The following is an 18,757-nucleotide window of genomic DNA, read 5'->3' as shown; positions in this document are numbered from 1 at the left end:
GATACATACATCATTAACATCCCCCTTGTTTGTGGGGGACTGGGCCGGACATGGAAGAGTGAAAACGTGTTTTCGCAGAGCTCGTACAAAAGTTCCAAATTTTCCTTCCTATTTTTATGGAATTGCTTTCTTCTGTAAAAAGGAAGACTAGAGTAAGTAGCAGTAGTGCTACGTTGTCCACTGAAGGAATTCTATCGCCTGAAAATAAGCGCATAAAAGACGTGGAAGACGAACTGAGCTGCCACGAGTCCGCCATTGAGACCGCTGCGAGTGTCCTTCGCGAAATGTCAGCGACGAGTGTAGAGCAAGGTGATAAAAACAAGATTTCTCGATAAACTTGAGAAATTAGATTTAATGGCCACTTATGGGCGGCCGTGACCACCAAAAATACAAGGATGTCAAATAGATCAGCAAATACAAAGATGGTGTAAGGATCAGCTGCAGGATAGCATAGCTAATAAAGGAATGGCATGGCCAAATTATAGACAGTCTAGTTTTCCTTCGTGAAACAGAACACCCTAAACATGAATAGTTTAGCCAAATGAGAAACGGTCTAGTAGCCATGTTGAGTTGGATCATGAGATTGTGAAATAGACTAGCTCAATTACGAATAGCTTAGCACTCATTTGCAATACAGTACTCAAACGGTGTAGCGTTGCGTTAAACGGCTCAGGGTAACGTCGAGTAGCACAGCGTACGCACAAACGGTGTAGCGTTGCGTCAAATGGCTCAGCGTAATTTAGAATGGTACAGCGTACACACATATAGTGTAGCGCTGTGGGAAATGGCTCAGCGTAATGTCGAATGGTACAGCGTACATAAAAATAGTGTGTCTCCTCTACTAACTATGGTTACACCGATCGAGAAGCGGTCTTCTCTCTGCGTGCTTCCCTAGATAGAGAATCCGAAGTCGGAATTGGGCCTGACCTTCCTAAAGATGTGGTGGATATGCGTAAACCTCTTATCCCTAAAATGCTCGAGGCGAGAAAGCAGGAAAAGCATGCGGCCTTTAGCAGAGCAGAACCATATAAACTGTTTATTGACTGTAAACAATTCAATTAACTTTATCTTTGTTTATTCATGGATAATCTTTTCACTAGCTCGCAAGTACTTACTGCTGGATCTTTATGTGTGTACTTATGGTAAGCAATTCCTAAGGTAATGTAAAGGAACCTATTTTTTTTCTTTCAGAATTGAACGATAGGCGCTCTTAAGATCTCTTACTTCACTTCATTTAGCTCCTCAATAACAAAAGCTTATTTCGCGTCGCTGAAGCGTATTCCCATGGGGCGGTTCCATTCCATCGTAGCTTTCAACAGTTCTTTTTTACTGGCTACGTTTAGAACCTTTAGAACTTTTGGCCTTTTGTTTTATGTAGTGTTGCTTTATGTAGTGTTGCTTTGTTTGACATTCGTTCTCTCTGGAGTGATAGCTATTGTTCGGTTGTTTATCATTGCAATTTATTTTTATGATAATTTATACCATGGATCACAATAATATTAAGTTTAAAGTTGTATCGCTAAACGTTCGTGGAATTCGCACTTTCGAAAAAAGGAAGGCAATCTTTAATTGTGTCATTTTTGCGAAAAGGAGTTAGAGACTTTAGAACATTTGTTATTTTATTGTCCAAGAGTGCATGCTTTCACTGTCATGTTAAACTCACAGGGCATTACTTTGAAGTCTCCTGAGATAAAAAAAGATATTGTTTTTGGTTTTTTTGACGCGCCTAATCATGACGATGACGGAATCCTTCTTAATTATATTGTACTAGAAGGTAAATATTTTATTTATCGCACCAAGCTAAATAAGACTTCTCTATCCTTTAAATCCTTTTTCGAAAGAATTAAGAGTAGGTTTCAAATAGAACGTTTTATAGCCAGAAAGAATAATAAACTTGAGATCCTTTACAACAAATGGAAACCCCTCCTTCAACTGATAGAACAATAGCTGAACTAATTTATTTTTTATATCAATACGCGATGCCTTTTTTTTTTTTTTCTTTCTTGTTTTTCTTTTCTTTTATTCTCGTAGTCCAGTGTAGTGGTATTTTCTTTGTGTAATAGAGTAGTGTAATGTAAATTTATGCATGTAGAAATTTGTGATGTATCTTGCGTACTTGTAAAAACTGTAAAAACCCAAAAACAAATAAAATACAAAAAAAAAATTAACATCCTTTGTATCTTTTTTTTTTTTACAGGTTCTCTGCAGAAGCTAAGCTATTGAAAGCATCTCAACAATCATGAACTAATTCTGTAACGTAAAATTCACTTACAATTGAAATACTATTCTCCTCACAGTGAGCTACTTCTTAGCTTAAAGCACTTAGATTTTCTATCAGATAACAATTAGTGTTGAAGTTTTTATTTTGTTCCCTTCGTAGCTAGAATCGATCAAATCGTACAGGGTCGTAGGTAGAAAGATACCGACGGCAAACTTGGTTATGAGTGAATAAACAACATCGGTGCAAAGCGTTTCTTCGTCTGAGTCGTGACGGCATATAGGTGAAACAGAACCTGGTTTTCCGCTCAGGATAACAACAAGGAAAAGTAACATCAAGGCTGTCATGAATAGAGGCCGTCTACCTTTGGTCCACATGCTCAAATCGTTCGTTTTTTCTTCAGATGTGGCGTCTGTAAGGGGTTCTTCTTGATGAAGACTTTTATCGCCGATTAAAACCACGCCAAATTGTAAAACGACAAATGTGGTGGTTACAACGAAGATGAATTTTAGAGCAAACTGAGAGGAATATCCGTCTCTAAAGCAGCCATTCCACCAGATCAGGCAGGTACCGATAAATCCTAACATTAAAGCCGCGCCGATTCGCAGTTTAGATGGTAATTCTCGGGTTTTCTGTGTCGCGGTATCTTTACAGGAACAACGGACCGTCATGATTGCTATTAAGTTACAAGGCTGGAAGAACATCAGAGAAAGTGACAGGACTTTAGGGACATTACACGACTCACTAAGTTGTACATTGAATCAATACAATACAATACAAACTTTATTGACACTCCCTAAGAGGGCTTTTCAGTGACAATTAATAATTACAATAATAAAAATGTTTAATCTATAAAGCTAAAAATAATTACGAAAATTACAACTAAGAAACTTTAAGAAGGTACGATAAAAGGGTAAGATAATAACTAAGAAACTTTAAAAAAGGACAATGAAAAATATATGATATGATTAAAAACTAGGACCGAGTAGAAAGAAAAGCAGCAAATAATTTGGCCCTAAGTTTACGCTTAAAATTAGAAGAAGAATTACAAAGTTTAAGATCATTATCTAAACTGTTCCACAGGCTGACAGTGCGATAATAAAAAGTTCTTTGTCCAGATTTAGTTTTGTATAATGGTATGTGCAACAGTTTGGAGCTTCTGGTCGTGCGACCACTAACATTACCGCGTGTTAGAAACTTCGAAGAGAGGTAAGTAGGAGCGGATCCAGTCATACATTTAAAAGCAAGCACGGCGTCACGGAAGTATAGCTGAGATTTAATAGGTAGCCAATGCAGTTCTTTCAAAAGCGGAGTAACGTGGTCAAATTTTCTGGATCCACAAATAATCCGGGCTGCAAAGTTCTGGATCGCTTGGAGCTTAAGGAGGTTAGTGTCAGCAGCATTGGACCAGACGGAGGAACAATAAAACAACTTACTAAATACTAAAGTGTTAATTATAGTAATTAAAGTTGATCTGTCAAATACATGCTTAACACGATTAATCTGGGCCAAACTTGAGAAACAGGTGGAAACAGTTTTAACAATGTGCTCGTGGAAAGTTAGGTTCGAATCAAAAATCACACCTAGGTCTTTAACGACGTGCTCCGGTGTCAGCTCTTTTCCTAAGAGGGAGAGACGGATATCGGGGAGGTTTAGTAGCCTTTGTCGACTTCCATAAACAATGAGTTTGGTTTTATCAGGATTCAAAAGAAGACGATTATTGAAGCACCAGTTTCGAATATGTAAAAGATCGGCGTTTAAATCGGTGACAGATTTAGCCCAGTCGTGGACTGGGAAAGAAATGTAAAGTTTTGTGTCATCGACGTAACTTTCAGTAAAACAGGACAGGGGGGCGAGTGGTAAGTCGTTTACATAAATACTGAACAACATAGGTCCAAGAATGCTTCCTATAGCGTCCGCGGCAAGAATTGTAACTTGGCAAACAAACTGTAAAATGACTAACACTCTACCCTTCTGAAGAAACTTGTACTTTTTCTCGTCTTTGAAGCAAAATAAGAGCAATCGAACGTTGAGGAAGACTGCAGACAATTCTAGAATTACCGAAATCACCACGAGAAGTAACCAAGTCATAACTGAGTAGCTACCGGTATATGTGTGAATAACAAGGAGCACTTTGGGAAACTCAAGATTAGGCGGCGTTTCAAAGTTGTCGTGACAGCTGACATTTGAACAATCATACTTATCACTATAACCTTGACGTAATTGAAGCATGGAAGGTAAAATTTCTGCACGGAAATTTTACAGTAAACAATTACCGTGTTGTAAGCGAACAGGCGGTAAAATTTCCGCACAGCCCCATACTACATTATGCATTCAGTTCTTGGAAAGAGAAAACAATGACAAAAACAATACATTGCCATTGAAAAAACAGATTTGTTTAACAATAGTATGGGGCTGTGCGGAAATTTTAATATTGTTTGCAAGTTCTGCAAGGAATCACATGAGTCAATGTTACCAATATTATGAAAATGTTGTCGCGCAAGCTGATTAGCAAATAGAGTAGCCTTGTCTGTGCTCTGCTTTGTTGTAAAGCACGCAGGAAGCGGCTAGAGCACGAAAGAAGTGTAGGGAGAAACACGAGACGTAGTCGAGTGATTCTCAGGCTAAGTTTGTTTTTGTGTTTTTGCTTTACAACAAAATAGAGCACAGTTCTGTTGTTTATTGTTCGCTGTTCACATCAAGTTTGTTTTTGCGTGCTTTACAACAGAACAGAGCACAGACAAGACTTCTCTATTTGTTTTATAACAAAGAATCCATTAAATTCCCCACGTATTACTTTCAATTTTCAAAACAAACTCTATTTCCACACCGAACAATAATGTCGTCAGCATGCTCTATACTCTCATACAGCACGCTACAATAAGCCAATCAGAATCCTTGTTAGAAATGTTCAAACAATCTGATTGGCTGTACAAGACTAAAGTTATCAAAAATGTCAAACCATCACAATTCAAAAACCATTAAAGTTCACATTCTGTAATGGTTTAGTCTCTGATACAGAATCTGAAAGCGAAATGTTCAGTGACATCCGGCCGAACTGTGGCTCATAAAAACACGCAATTTTTTTCACATGACGATTTAAACAAATTGTTCGAGCGTATGTTTTATGAATGAACGACAGCCGAATTTACCGGAACATGAAGATTGCTCGGGATGACAGCGTCGTTAAACTCGGCTGCAGTGACTGATTTTGCCTTCCACTCAACGCATTGGAAAGGATATTAGAGCAAGCTCTTAGTTGTTCTCTTGAAGGGCGCCCGATGTCATTTCTGAGGAGCTCAGCATGACACCGTCATGATTAGTATGAGTTTTAACACAATCGCAAGATGATCATCTCACAGCTGGAGCTTGGGCCGCCTGTGGTTTTAACAGTTATGCCAGTTTGTTCAGTTTTGTTTTTGAACTACGCGAGTGTTAGCTGTGTTTGGTTTTATTACCGTACGTAAGATTGCAATATAACTGAGTGTGAAAACTTCCAAAACTCGGACTGTCCGTTTCGTTCTCTCTTTGAGGATTTGCTGACGTGGGTTTTTCCGAGGAGACAACTGACTTTTTCTCCAGCGGTTTGCCTACTAAGGAGGCGATGAACAGAAGCGTTAGAGCGATAACAAGTGCTACGAACTTTGTAGCCATGTTACGTTCTCTTTAAGGAGAAAGGATAGGCCAGCAACAGACGGCAGTTGTGATTATCAGGGTAGTTTGGTTTCGGTCCGCTTTTAAGTCTCTTTACGGTGACCGATTGACATTGTATCTCAGGAGATAAATACAGAATGATATATGAGAGCACGTAGATTTAGAATTTCTCTTCGAGTTTTCAACTCCTTCGAGAACCAACGATTTCGTCAAACACACCTTTAAACTTTTCGACGTACTCCAACTACTGAAACAAACGACAGCTCAACTCCTACGACAGACTACATTAACTATACCATACATAAAGGAAATGTCTGATTTCCTCTCGAGAATTCTACAACTCTTCAATATCCGAGTCGCCCACAAACCCATCACAACCCTACGTCAGTTCCTAACCAACATAACAGACAAGAACGAGGCAAATAACAGATAGGTCACGTGCTCTGACTGCCAAACGAACTACATCGGAGGGACTGGTAGAAACCTTGCAACACTGACTGAACACAAACGAGAAACGAGAAAAGGTGATGCCAATAATCACAATAGTGAGTATCATCGACTTACGTACCACGCTATTGACTGGGGCTCTGCAAAATTGCATAACCTACATGACTGACTCTAGAAAGCTGGTTCTCTACCCTAAAAGATTCTCAACAGGAGTCAACAACTATCAGCACAACACAAACGACCTAGAGACCCTTATGATCACTTGAAACGACATTTACACTGCCGACGAACCAATCAGAACGACCCAACATTACCGACTGATCGAAGCTGACCAATCGCGACTGACTTACACCACTTGAGTCTTGCAGCTAACAACACGACGACCAGACTTGCATGAACTTTCCACATGATTCAGATGATAACTTCCGCTCAGGTTAAACGTCAGTCACCACCATCGACAACAATCCTTCTCAGGACTACCCTCACCCGGACGATCAGACTACACTATTAAAGGTTTAACATATCATACGCACAAATATTTCTCGATTTAATAGATATTCATATGACAAGTAAGCTGAATTATAAAGGGGCTTTTATTGGTTCTTTCTTATGATCTACTAGAGGACAGACTCACAGATGACGTCGCCATGAACATAAGTTGCTTTTTTTATCCTGTAACACATAGAGATTCTAAGTTGTCGTGGTTCTGTACAGTAATAAACACCACAACGCGGTAAAAAAATCAGTGACACAATTGGCTGTTCCTCGCGTGGCACTCTCTTGTTCTAACCACATATAGACATCATCTGAGGTTCTATTACTGGCGCGCGGCATTATGGAATCTATTTGTTTGACATGTAATATCCGCATTAACATTATACACCATGCAATTTTCAAGGTAATCCATCCAGGGAGCTCAAAAACCCAGTCCTGCTATTAATTGGAGCCCTAAAAAGTTGCCTGTAGAAAAGACACGTCATCTCAATTGTGTTAAATTTATCATTTATTTATAAACTTTAGCATATTACATCTTTGTGAGCATTGTATTTAATATTTCAAATATGTTCCTAATAAAAGATTATGTTTCTATATATTCACTTGCCTCTAAAGGCTACAATAAGCTTTTGCTATTTATTTTCAGTGACACAATTGTGCATATGCACAGTAAAAGACATTTACATCTCCCCGTATATTCTGACCCAAAAAGCCATTTAGAGAATATTTATTTAGAGAATTTTCCTCCATTTTTCTCCCATGTCAGCCCCCATCGCCTCACAACTGGCCCCACCCCAGACCTCATATCTATTCCCAGCACTGTTACATGCCTTAAAATCATATTTTTTGTTTCAGGAGGTTCTAAAGAGACGCTTGCAAAGTTCGACTTGTATTACTTTGCAGTTTGTGAGCATTTTCAGTCTGATCATCACGAGCATAGACAGAGAGAAGCGAACTTGGAAATGCAGGTAGAAACGCTCGTTTTCAGCGAAATGCACGGGAAATTTTGGTCCTGAGACATGTTCCAGAGTGCAATGATCTTAGATCGTAAACTATGGCTGAGAAAAATTCCGATCGGGAGGATTTTCAGGGTGCAAACCACCTCCGCGTGATCAACGGTCGAAATCAGAACGTGCAGCCTTGACTTCGTCTTATGACGGGAATAATAGTGATGGCAAAGCAAGCTGAAAACGGCAGAAATCTCCAGAAACTACGACGGACACACAAGATGTGCATAAATTCTATCGATTTTACGTGCAGATTGTCCATATTTAGAATTGTTTATCGTTGAAAATCAACCGTATTTCGTTCCCCATACTATTCCTTATAACGTGTTCAAATTCTCGACGGTTTCTCTCCTAACTTAACATCGAGTCACACAATGTGTGAAGCTTTCATGAATTAATTGTTTGCTTTTTCTCGAGACGTGAGCTTACCGCCTGTGGTTCTGCGAGTGAACGAACAAAGCTCTGACAAAGAGGAGAACCTTCCCATAAATAAGTCTAAGCCTACGTTCAACATTTGATAAAAGGTGCTGGATGCAGGATGCATTGCTCCTCCTTAATAGCTCGCTTTACCCAGACAGTCACCAGAATAAATTTTCCAACACTTGATCCGTCAGCTCAATTGTTACCGACCAATTTGAACTATACAGGTGAGTAACCCTTGAAAGTAGGTAAATGTTAGGGAGGATCAAGCTGATTGGGTGGCTGAATGATCAAATATTTACTTGTGGAGTAGTAATCAGTAGCGTTTGCTAATACAACAACCACCCATCCCTCCCTGCGTTCTGATAGTTCGTCCTCCACCCCTCCCTCAATAACAACAGTCTACCTCCCACCCCTTCCTGAGTACTGATAGACAACATCCCACCCCTCCCTAAGAACTAATGGTCTGCCTACCCCCGATAAAATGGTCCAAAAATTGGTCCAAAAAAAAAAGGTGAAAAAATTATCCAAAAAAAATTGTCCAAAAAATAGTCCAATGTTCAACGAATCCATTGGTTCAGTCCATATTTTATCCTATGCCCTATCACCATGGCGTGACGTTGTATTATGATTATATGAACAATCAAGGCCTGTTGTTACGACACTGCATAAAACGCCGCCCGGCGTGACTACTGGAAAATATCTAAAGCTCACCCACGGGGAATCTCTCCTTCTTTAAAACCACATCCAAGCTGGAGGAAACAAACATAACTTTCTGGTTATGACTTGGTTACTTCTCGTAATGATTTCAGCACTTCTCGATTTTTCTGCAGTCTTCGTAAACGCACGATTACTTATAATTTCTATTAAAGACAAAGCAAAGTACAATTTCCTACAAAACGGAAGAGTCTTGGTCATCTGTCAATATGCCTGCCAAGTTACACTTCTTCTCATGGATGCTATGTACTGGTGAAACGGATTCCCTGCTCAACCCAAAGAGCCATGTGATTTTTTGAAAGTTGTTTTCGTTTCTATATTGTTTTTCTACCCTTTTAACCTAACGGCGATGATCATAGTCTTAAGTGCTCCTGAAGATCCAGCGACACAAACCAATCAAGAAACATTTGTTAACTTGCGAGTGTCCGCAGCGCTGACGCTGGGATTTTTTGGGCCTGCCGTGCTCTTTTGGCATAGTTGCTTTTATGAGGGATATCGGTCTTTGCTGGCCCTCACAGCAACTATCTTTGTGACTGTCGCTTTTATCGTTTCAGAAATAGGCGAAGGAGAAGAACAACTCTCATACAACACCTCAAAAATAGAAAGCGTTCTGAACATGTGGAAGAAAAACAAATGACCTTTCCTCTCTACAGCCTTGATGTTAAGGTGTTTGGTATTGATCTTGAGTGGTGCCCGATCTAAACATAGAGCACTTTTATGTCATCACAACTTAGATAATGAAGCGCTGTGCCTGGACGTTATTTTATCGCACATAACCAAGTATGCCGTCGGAATCTATCTACCAATGAAACTCTACGATTTAATTAATTCTGGCTGTAAAAGTAACATAGAAAAAAGTGCATCTTCGATTGCTATTTGATGGAGAGTCTATGGACTTTGAAACGAAACAAAACCCATGAGAAACGACAAATATATCGTTTGCACGTTAATATTTCAAACTGAATATATTTTCTCAGTAAAAAGCATCCAAAACCTCTCCCGAAAGAAGAATACAGACGATGTTAGTGCGGTGTATTTTACCCAGTTCATTTTGAGACTTATGCGTTGCCTTCTATTGAGTACCCAGGAATTGTGAAAGGGTGCACCATATCAAGTTATTTTCTTTCATGATCATTTATCGCTGAGCCCCTCAAACTATAACTACTAAGGGAATGGAAAATTAAAATAGTCCAAGATATCAAAAGTATTGTAAAAAATTTAGAAAATGAATTTCTAGGAAGTAGGCTTCAAGTTTTTGTGCAAAGGGGTTGAAATTAGGTTTTTCTGTTTTTTTTTCTTTAATATTCCTGAGAGCATAAAACAATCATTTATGTTGTAGAGACTTATGAGATTATCTCATGACATGTTTTGTGCCGATGTTTCGATCTGAGATTTCTTACTCAAAATCGATATGACCTTTGACAAGATAATTGCTTACAAATTAACAATAGAATATCCTGAGGTAAAAAGCTAGAAATTCTATTTAGCATTCTTAGCCTTGGATATACTCTCTGGCAGATGTGTTTCATGTGGTAATCCCAAGATAGATTTCTATTTACATATACACCTAAATATTTACAGGAGTCTACTTTATTCAGTCTTTGATCTTTACGATCAATCTTTGATCTTCACGATCAATCTTTTTACGCGTGCTTATTTAAGCAAAATTACCCTCGAAATCATGTTATTACGTATTCTAAAATTGATTTAGATATATTGTTTATACTGCTGTTGAATATGACAGATTTTTTTTATCCAATTATACAGATGCAGATTGAGTTAAATATCAATAACTACATCGCATCTAAGTGAAAACTGACAAACTTCCGGTTATTCCAATCACGCAATAAAAGGGTTTGATTGTAATCATGTGAATTTTGTGCAACAGTAAAAGTTTGTTATTGGCATTTGTTCTCCCAGCCATGTCTGTTTTTACATATAAAATTAATAAACATGACTTGAAGGTCATTTTGTGCTTATTTTTGGGCTTGTTTTCTTACACTTCTCGGCTGTTTTGCACTGGTCTGTTGAGCCTTTATACATGGCAATTGCAAATTTCCAGACCCTAGTACGATAATTCCCTCGGTAATTCATATCAAGGCAGTACTAATGTCACAAAATTTGCGTTGCGACCGAATGCCTTTATCACTAGTTCTTATGCTTCGTGTTTTCAATCAACTAACAAGAAGTTCGTAAGTTAAAACCTAACAAAAGTGATAATTTAGAAATCTTTCACAAGACTGCGACTAAATCCCTAGCATCTATTAAAAGAAGATATAGATGGAAATCATAATTTGCCCGCAAGAAGTTTCTTGCAGGGCATGGAATCGAACAAGGTAAGATACACTAGTTAAACCTTTAATCCTAAGAGTGACCAGCATCTAATTTCTCCTTACAGTATCATCGCTAAACCATACACTAAGGTCACGAGAATAATGGAAATGATCAACAAGTACAGGAGCTCTTCATTATCAAACAAATTCTCCTTGTCAGCACCTTAGGAGATTTATAGAGAACAGTATGGAGAATATGCATATTGATGACAATCAGCTTCTTGAAAAAAAAGATTGAGTGGGGTAAAGGAGTAAAGACCGGCACAGATTAGAGTGTTTACGCAGACGATCGCGCTATGGCACTAGATGTGCATTAATGACTTCGACACAGGCGTAACACGTGCTCTGCAACATGGGAAAACTATTGTCCAACCAAATGTAGAATGTGAAATTACGTCACGTCATGCGTTGTGTTCTTTGGTCGATAGTCGTCTATAAGATCAAGTTGCTACCATAAGGTGACTCTTTTCAGGGATTTTACAACGATGCTCGTAGTGTGTAATACTATGTCCTCTCAAGTGAAATAATTTGATTATTTATTAAAGCACAAACGTTCGAAATAATGAAAATATAAACGAAAGTTTACATTTCTATCTACCACTTACGTCGCTCGAGACCTGATTTGTGTTACTGTGGGTTTGGGCGACGCTTCGGCATCGCGGCTCGCTTCACGCAAACAATAACTACGACAAGAAAGGAATATGCACTCATGAATGGATCTGAAGGTATTTAGAATTGTATTTTTGTAAATTATGTCTATCGTGACGCGCATTATCCTCGAATTGGTTAGATCTCCGTAATCTATGTACGGTTCTGAAGTGCGCGTTCGTTAGAATGTCATCGTGTTGGTATAAATGAAAGACCACGCTGAAATCCTTATAGCAATTTAGTAGTTAACATTATGTGACGACAATTTATTGTTAATTCACCTTTTAATGCGCAACAGACAACTGAAAATTGTGGTCGTCTAAGTCTGTTTCGAAATGACAAACCAGCGCGCGGAGCAGAGGGGGAGGGAGAATTGTCTCGTACTACGTACATCGCTCATCAATCTTTTATCTACCTCGTGTTCCCTCAATTGAATTTTAACCTATGTTAACATAACAAAGGATTTCCTTCCATAAAAATTTCGTGCGTTATTTTTTATTCTTTAACAGCAACATCTGTATCTCAAGAAATTATTTTGCAGATGCCTTGCTTGCCACTACCCCTGAAGGGATCACTGAGTGAACCTGTGGACGTGGGGCCACATTGATCACGCCACACAGCACGTGACCAAAAATGTGTACTTTGCTCTTCTGTTTATATGTAGTCTGTATGCTATGCTGTTTGTGATTGTCTGGAAATTATCTACGTTAGCGTGGAAATTGCACAGTGTAGAGTCATGAACCGGTTTCGGTATAAAGAATAAAAATTTGATTCACACATCCCTACAATGAAGCAGGCATAATTTTCAAAGCGTGTTAACACTATGATGTTCGCTACCTTCGTAGAAATTTAAATTGGGTCGAAACCTTTCTAAATCGAGCTTTGGGTTTGTGTTTTGAACCCATGATCTGACATCCATTCCGATCTGTAATCTCTTCTAACTTGAATTGCTTGGAATATCGCTTAAACTTTTTTCCTCTCACTTAAGCGTGAAGCAGTGTAGGTAAAAAAGAATAGGTGTTTTGCCAGCTCTGGGGCAACTTAAAGCTTCATTATGGAAGCAGAGTAGCCCTAGTAAAAACAACTATGGCCGCTAGCAATCAATGCAATTTTTGGTCTTTGGTCCACTTTTTAAAATTTATTGTGAGCCATTTAATATACGGCGGTATATATATCGTTAAAATCTTTGTATCTTTCGTTTTGCAGGTTCTCTGCGGAAGCTAACCTAATGACAGCACCTCAACGATCATGCATTAATTCTGTAACGTAAAATTCACTTACAAATAAAATACAGTTCTCCTCACAGTGAGCTACTTCTTAGTTTAAAGCACCTAGATTTTATATCAAATAACATTTAGTGTTAAAGTTTTTACTTTGTTCCCTTCGTAGCTAGAATCGATCAAATCGTACAGGGTCATAGGTAGAAAGATACCGACGGCAAACTTGGTTATGAATGAATAAACAAGCTCCGTGCAAAGCGTTTCTTCGTCTGAGTCGTAGCGGCATAAAAGTGAACCAGAACTTGGTTTTCCGCTCAGGATAATAATAAGGAAAAGTAACATCAAGGCTGTCATGAATAGGGGCCGTCTACCTTTTGTCCACATGCTCAAAGCGTTCGCTTTTTCTTCAGATGTGGCGTCTGTAAGGGGTTCTCCTTGATGAAGACCTTTGTCTCCGATTAAAGCCACGCCAAATTGTGAAACGACATATGTGGTGGTCACAACGAAGATGAATTTTAGAGCAAACTGAGAGGAATATCCGTCATTAACGCAACCATTCCACCAGATCAGGCAGGAACCGATAAATCCTAGCGTTAGAGCTGCGCCGATTCGTAGTTTAGATGATATTTCTTGGGTTTTCTGTGTCGCGTTATCTTCACAGGAACAAGAGATCGTCATGATTGCTATTAAGTTACAAGGCTGGAGGAACATTAAAGAAAGTGACAGGACTCTAGGGACATTACACGACTCACTAAGTTGTACATTGAATCCATTCCACCATTCTATAGCGTCCGCGACAAGAATTGTAACTTGGCAAACAAACTGTAAAATGACTAAAACTCTACCCTTCTGAAGAAACTTGTACCTTTCCTCGTCTTTGAAGCAAAATAAGAGCAATCGAACGTTGAGGAAGACTGCAGACAATTCTAGAATTGCCGAAATCACCACGAGAAGTAACCAAGTCATCATTGAGCAGCTACCGGTACATGTGTGAATAACAAGGAGCACTTTGAGAAAACTCAGGGCTACGCGGCTCGTCAAAGTTGTCGTGACAACTGACTGTTGAATAATCATAATTATCACAATAACCTTGCCTTGTGATTGAAGCGTGGAATGGTTTCCAATGTTTACATTCTCTTCGGGGCAGCCCATTTTTATATTTACTTAGATAAGGTAGTAAGCCTTACAATACGGTCGCGCAAGTTAGTTAATAAATAGAGAAGCCTTGTTTGTTGTCTGTTTTGTTGCAAAGCACGCAGGAAGCGGCTAAAGCACGAAAGAAGTGTAGGGAGAAACACAAGATGTATTCGAGTGTTTCTCCCCACTTCTTGACTGGGGAGAATGACCATCTTGCGGAATAACAGCCATGCCCTGATGTACGTAGAAAACCTCGAAATGGGTAATTCACTAAAATGGGTTCCTTCAACGTATATAGTAAGCGGTCACATAACAAACGATGCACTGTGGAATTAAGGTGAGGTATTTTTATTGAGAATTTGACTTATATTTTTATTCCTTGGAGCGGTCGTAAATATTCTCATACAAACTCTTATATTTTCGCTGTGACTGTTATTTCGCCAGATGATAATCTCACAGCTAGAGCTTATAATAATAATAATAATAATAATAATAATTAATAATAATAATTTATTACTTATATGGCGCAATTAGCTTGGGCCGCCTTTTTTTTTAACAAAAATTTAATGGTTCCGCAACTTCCACTGGTCCCAAAGGCTCTGCGGTTTGATGATCCTTAGTTTAGTAAAACCCCTTAGTGAGCCTTTCTCAACATTCGCATTACGCAAGTATAATGTTTCTTCGAGGTTCATAAAATTACCGACACAGCGGTAAAACGAGTGCGCATGCTCCGCTACTCGAGTCATCAGAACGTTCAGTTCTGCAAACATAAGCTGACGTAGGTTTTTCCGAGGAGACGCCAAACTTTTTCTCTAGGGGATTGCCCACTGAGGAGGCGATGAAAAGAAGCGCCACAGCGATAACAAGTGCTACGAACTTGGTAGCCATGTTACGTTAAGAGAGAGGACAGGCCAGCAACAGACGGCAGTTGTGATTATTAGGGTAATTTGGTTTTGGTCCTCTTTTGAATCTCTTTACGGTGACTAATTCACATTGTATCTCAGGAGATAAATACAGAATGATATATGAACGTACATAGATTTAGAATTTCTCTTGAGTTTTCAACTCCTTCAAGAACCGACGATTTTGTCAAACGCACCTTTAAACTTTCCGACATACTCCAACTACTGAAACAATCAACAGCTCAACGCTTACGACAGACCAAAGATAGAGATATACACGTCTATTTTAAGAAAATACACCTAATAAACATTAAACATCTTGCAATTTTCAAGGTAGTCCATTCAGGGAGCTCAAGAACCCAGCCCTGCTATTGATTGGAGCCCTAGAAAGATGCCTGCAGAAAAGAAACGTCATCTCAATTGCGTTAAATTCATTATTTATTTATAAAATTTAGCATCTTTGTGAGCATTGTATTTATTATTTCAAATATGTTCTCAATAATAGATTATTTTTGTTTCTATATATTCATTTTCCTCTAAAAGTAACAATTAGGTTTTGCTATTTATTTTCAATCACACAATCGTGCAGATGCACAGTAAAAGACTTTTACATCTCTCCGTACATTCTGACCCAAAAAGCCAACTAATACATAAAAATTAGCAAAATAAACTTTGAAAGGATTCGAATTAAAAAAGAAAACAAATAAAACAAAACACAGGTACAAAACCTAAAAGTTGAAATTGGCACATTTTTGTGGACGTCTGTCAACAGAAGGGTAACGAGAAACAAGAAAAAAACACCAAGTGTTTTCAAGAAAAAGAGGAGGGGGACGGGGGGGATGGAAGGGGGAAGCCTGTTTTATTTATTTAAAGAATTTTCCTCCATTTTTCCTCCCTTAGTAGCCCCCATCACCTCACTTCTGGCCCCACCTCAGACCTCATATTTATTCCCAGCACTGTTATATGCCTTACAATTACATTTTTTGTTTCAGGAAGTTCTAAAGAGATGCTTGCAAAGTTAGACTTGTATTACTTTGTAGTTTGTGACCGTTTTCAGTCTAGTCATCATGAGCACAGACAGAGAGAAGCTAACGTGGAAATGCAGGTAGAAAACGCTCGTTTTCAGCGAAATGCGCGGGGAGTTTTGGTATCGAGACATGTCCCAGAGAGCAGTGATCTTAGATCGTAAGCTGTGGCTGAGAAAAATGCCGATCGGGAGGATTTTCAGGGCGTAAACCACCTCCGCGTGGTCAACGGTCGAAATCAGGGCGTGCAGCCTTGACTTCGTCTTATGACAGGAATAACAGTGATACTATTCCTTATAACGTGTTCAAATTCTCAACGGTTCCTCTCGTCACTTAACACCGAGTCACACGTTTGCTTTTTCTCGAGACGTGAGCTTACCGCCTGTGGTTCTGCGAGTGAACGAACAAAACACTGACAAAGAGGAATACCTTCCCATAAATAAGTCTGGTCTATGTTCAACATTTGATAAAAGGTGCTGGGTGAAGGATGCATTGCTCCTCCTTAACCGCTTGCTTTACCCAAACAACCACTAGAATAAATTTTCCAACATTGGATCCGTCAGCTTAAAAGTTACCGACCAATTTGAAATATACAGGTGAGTAACACTTGAAAGTAGCTAAATGGTGGGGGGGATCAAGCTGATTGGGTGGCTGAATGATCACCTAGTTGCTTGTGGAGAAAAATTTTGGATTAAAATGTGTGATTTAGATCATACATTGGAATTCGTTATTCATGTAAGTTGGAGAGAAGCGGTTAAACATTTACACATACTCGTCTAGCATGATATTTAATCGTCTAGCTGGGGCTGCGGACCTTATTCCAAATTCGATAACTGTCAATAGGCCCGTCCCGATCACAGTGCCCGGCAACTTTTGAGCACCTTTTTGCGGTTCTAGCAACCTTGAGCGAATGTTTGCGTCTCTGAGCAGTTATCAAACAAAACATAGGTTTCGAACACATATCAATCACGAAAAAGTCAACAATTTCCTAGAAAACTTCGAAGGATATATGGTTTGGACCCTGAGAATGCAATGAGTAGAGCTAGTTTCGTTCAAGTTCCCTCGTGTCGTTCAGCAAGGCGTCAAATGAAGCAGGTGTTTTGTTTCTTTAGACTTAAGAGTATCCTTAAACTAAGCCCATTTTTTAAGCCTACGTGCAGCCGTACCCTCCCACCCCTAAAATGAAATGGAGGCGAGAGAACGTCTGCGCAAACCAAACACTAATCGTGTTCCGTGACGTCACTCTAATTTATGCAAAATAATGTTACTTGTTAATATTTTTTGCAAAGTGGTACGTGTTAGCGTGAAGGTTATCGAGATAAACAAAAAAAAAATTGAAGTGAATCAATTTTCCATTTTTCGGGTAAATTTGCAATTCAGCGTCTGAGTTCAAGTACGTATTTTGCTTTAAGGATATAAGAAAAGATTATGAGCGATTTTTGGTATAGATTCAGAAGAGGACGATGTTCGATTAGCATCGCGCTTACGAAGCTAGATTTAAACGTCCACGCGGTTTCTGTTCGCATTTATAAACAGTGCCACGGTCGTCGAAAAAATTTTAGATCATTTGCCGCAGGATCTCAAGGTTTTTACAGATTTGTTTAAGGGATAGTTGCACTGCAACCGTGAAGAAAGAGCGACTCTTCTCTCAATCGATAGAACCACTGCAAGAAACAACTAGCTTTAATTTAATAGCTTCGCAGCACCGTTCGTAAAGAGACCGAAAGTCTGACTTGACTTGGTGAGCCTGTGACTTAACTGGTGTTTGCTGTTGCTGACATAGCAACCATCATGGACCTCCTGAGTTCAACACCGAGAAAACTAATTTAAGGTAGCTCAATATTAAGACAAGTGAGATGAGGTTATTAAATCTTCTCCATCAACTACCGACAATGGATCTTCCTAGGACTTTCTGCAGACTTTTAATCAGCTTACACGATCAACGGATCATTAATATATTTCCTTTTCCGCCTGAGTGAACAATGAAACACAACATGGTCTTACTCTCTAGTTTGAACACAATTTTTACGGCTGTTCTCTCCTTGTTGTATGCTTTTTAATTTTACTCGGAGATTACTTGTGGTCGCGCCAGAAACAAAAAGGCTAGGAAATATACCCCTTACAAAATCGCACAAAACAATAGATCTTCAATGGCTCTTTCCTTCCCTACCGAGCAAAGTAAGGGGCAACGGCGAAGTGGAAATTTTGAAACGCGTCTTCGATCTGACAATTCCTCCCTTCTTGGTATTGTAGCGTTCTGAATTGAACTGGGAAAATTTCAATCGTGCTAAAGTGTCGGAGACTTTGGTTCGTGCGTGACACATGTCAGATGATGAGTGCGAACATTATGGACATTGAATGGTTTACATAATCAACGCAACCTTGAATGACCTTTTTAAATCAGTACTCGGCAACAACCAATCACAATGTAGAAAATATCGTATAAGAGAGTGATTTCTTACAAATTTTGCAGAGTAGCTTTTTACACACCCGATGTAAACAAGCGAATACGAGAGCGGAATAAAACAGTTTAA

The 18,757-nt window shown here is 39.0% G+C and overlaps 1 long non-coding RNA gene across 1 annotated transcript; it reads left to right on the top strand.

Annotated features, from left to right (window-relative positions):
- The first annotated feature begins 11,872 nt into the window (after positions 1 to 11,872).
- Positions 11,873 to 12,724, top strand: LOC149048307 (uncharacterized). The gene is made up of 2 exons (XR_016185033.1): positions 11,873 to 12,016; positions 12,481 to 12,724. It is a non-coding gene; the product is annotated as an uncharacterized LOC149048307 (long non-coding RNA).
- The last annotated feature ends 6,033 nt before the right edge of the window (positions 12,725 to 18,757 follow it).

This window comes from Pocillopora damicornis, chromosome 3 (genome assembly GCF_964200805.1).
Source record: "Pocillopora damicornis chromosome 3, jaPocDami1.2, whole genome shotgun sequence".
Taxonomy (NCBI): domain Eukaryota; kingdom Metazoa; phylum Cnidaria; class Anthozoa; order Scleractinia; family Pocilloporidae; genus Pocillopora; species Pocillopora damicornis.
The sequence above is the reverse complement of the archived record's forward strand: the minus strand, read 5'-3'. Positions and strand labels throughout refer to the sequence as shown.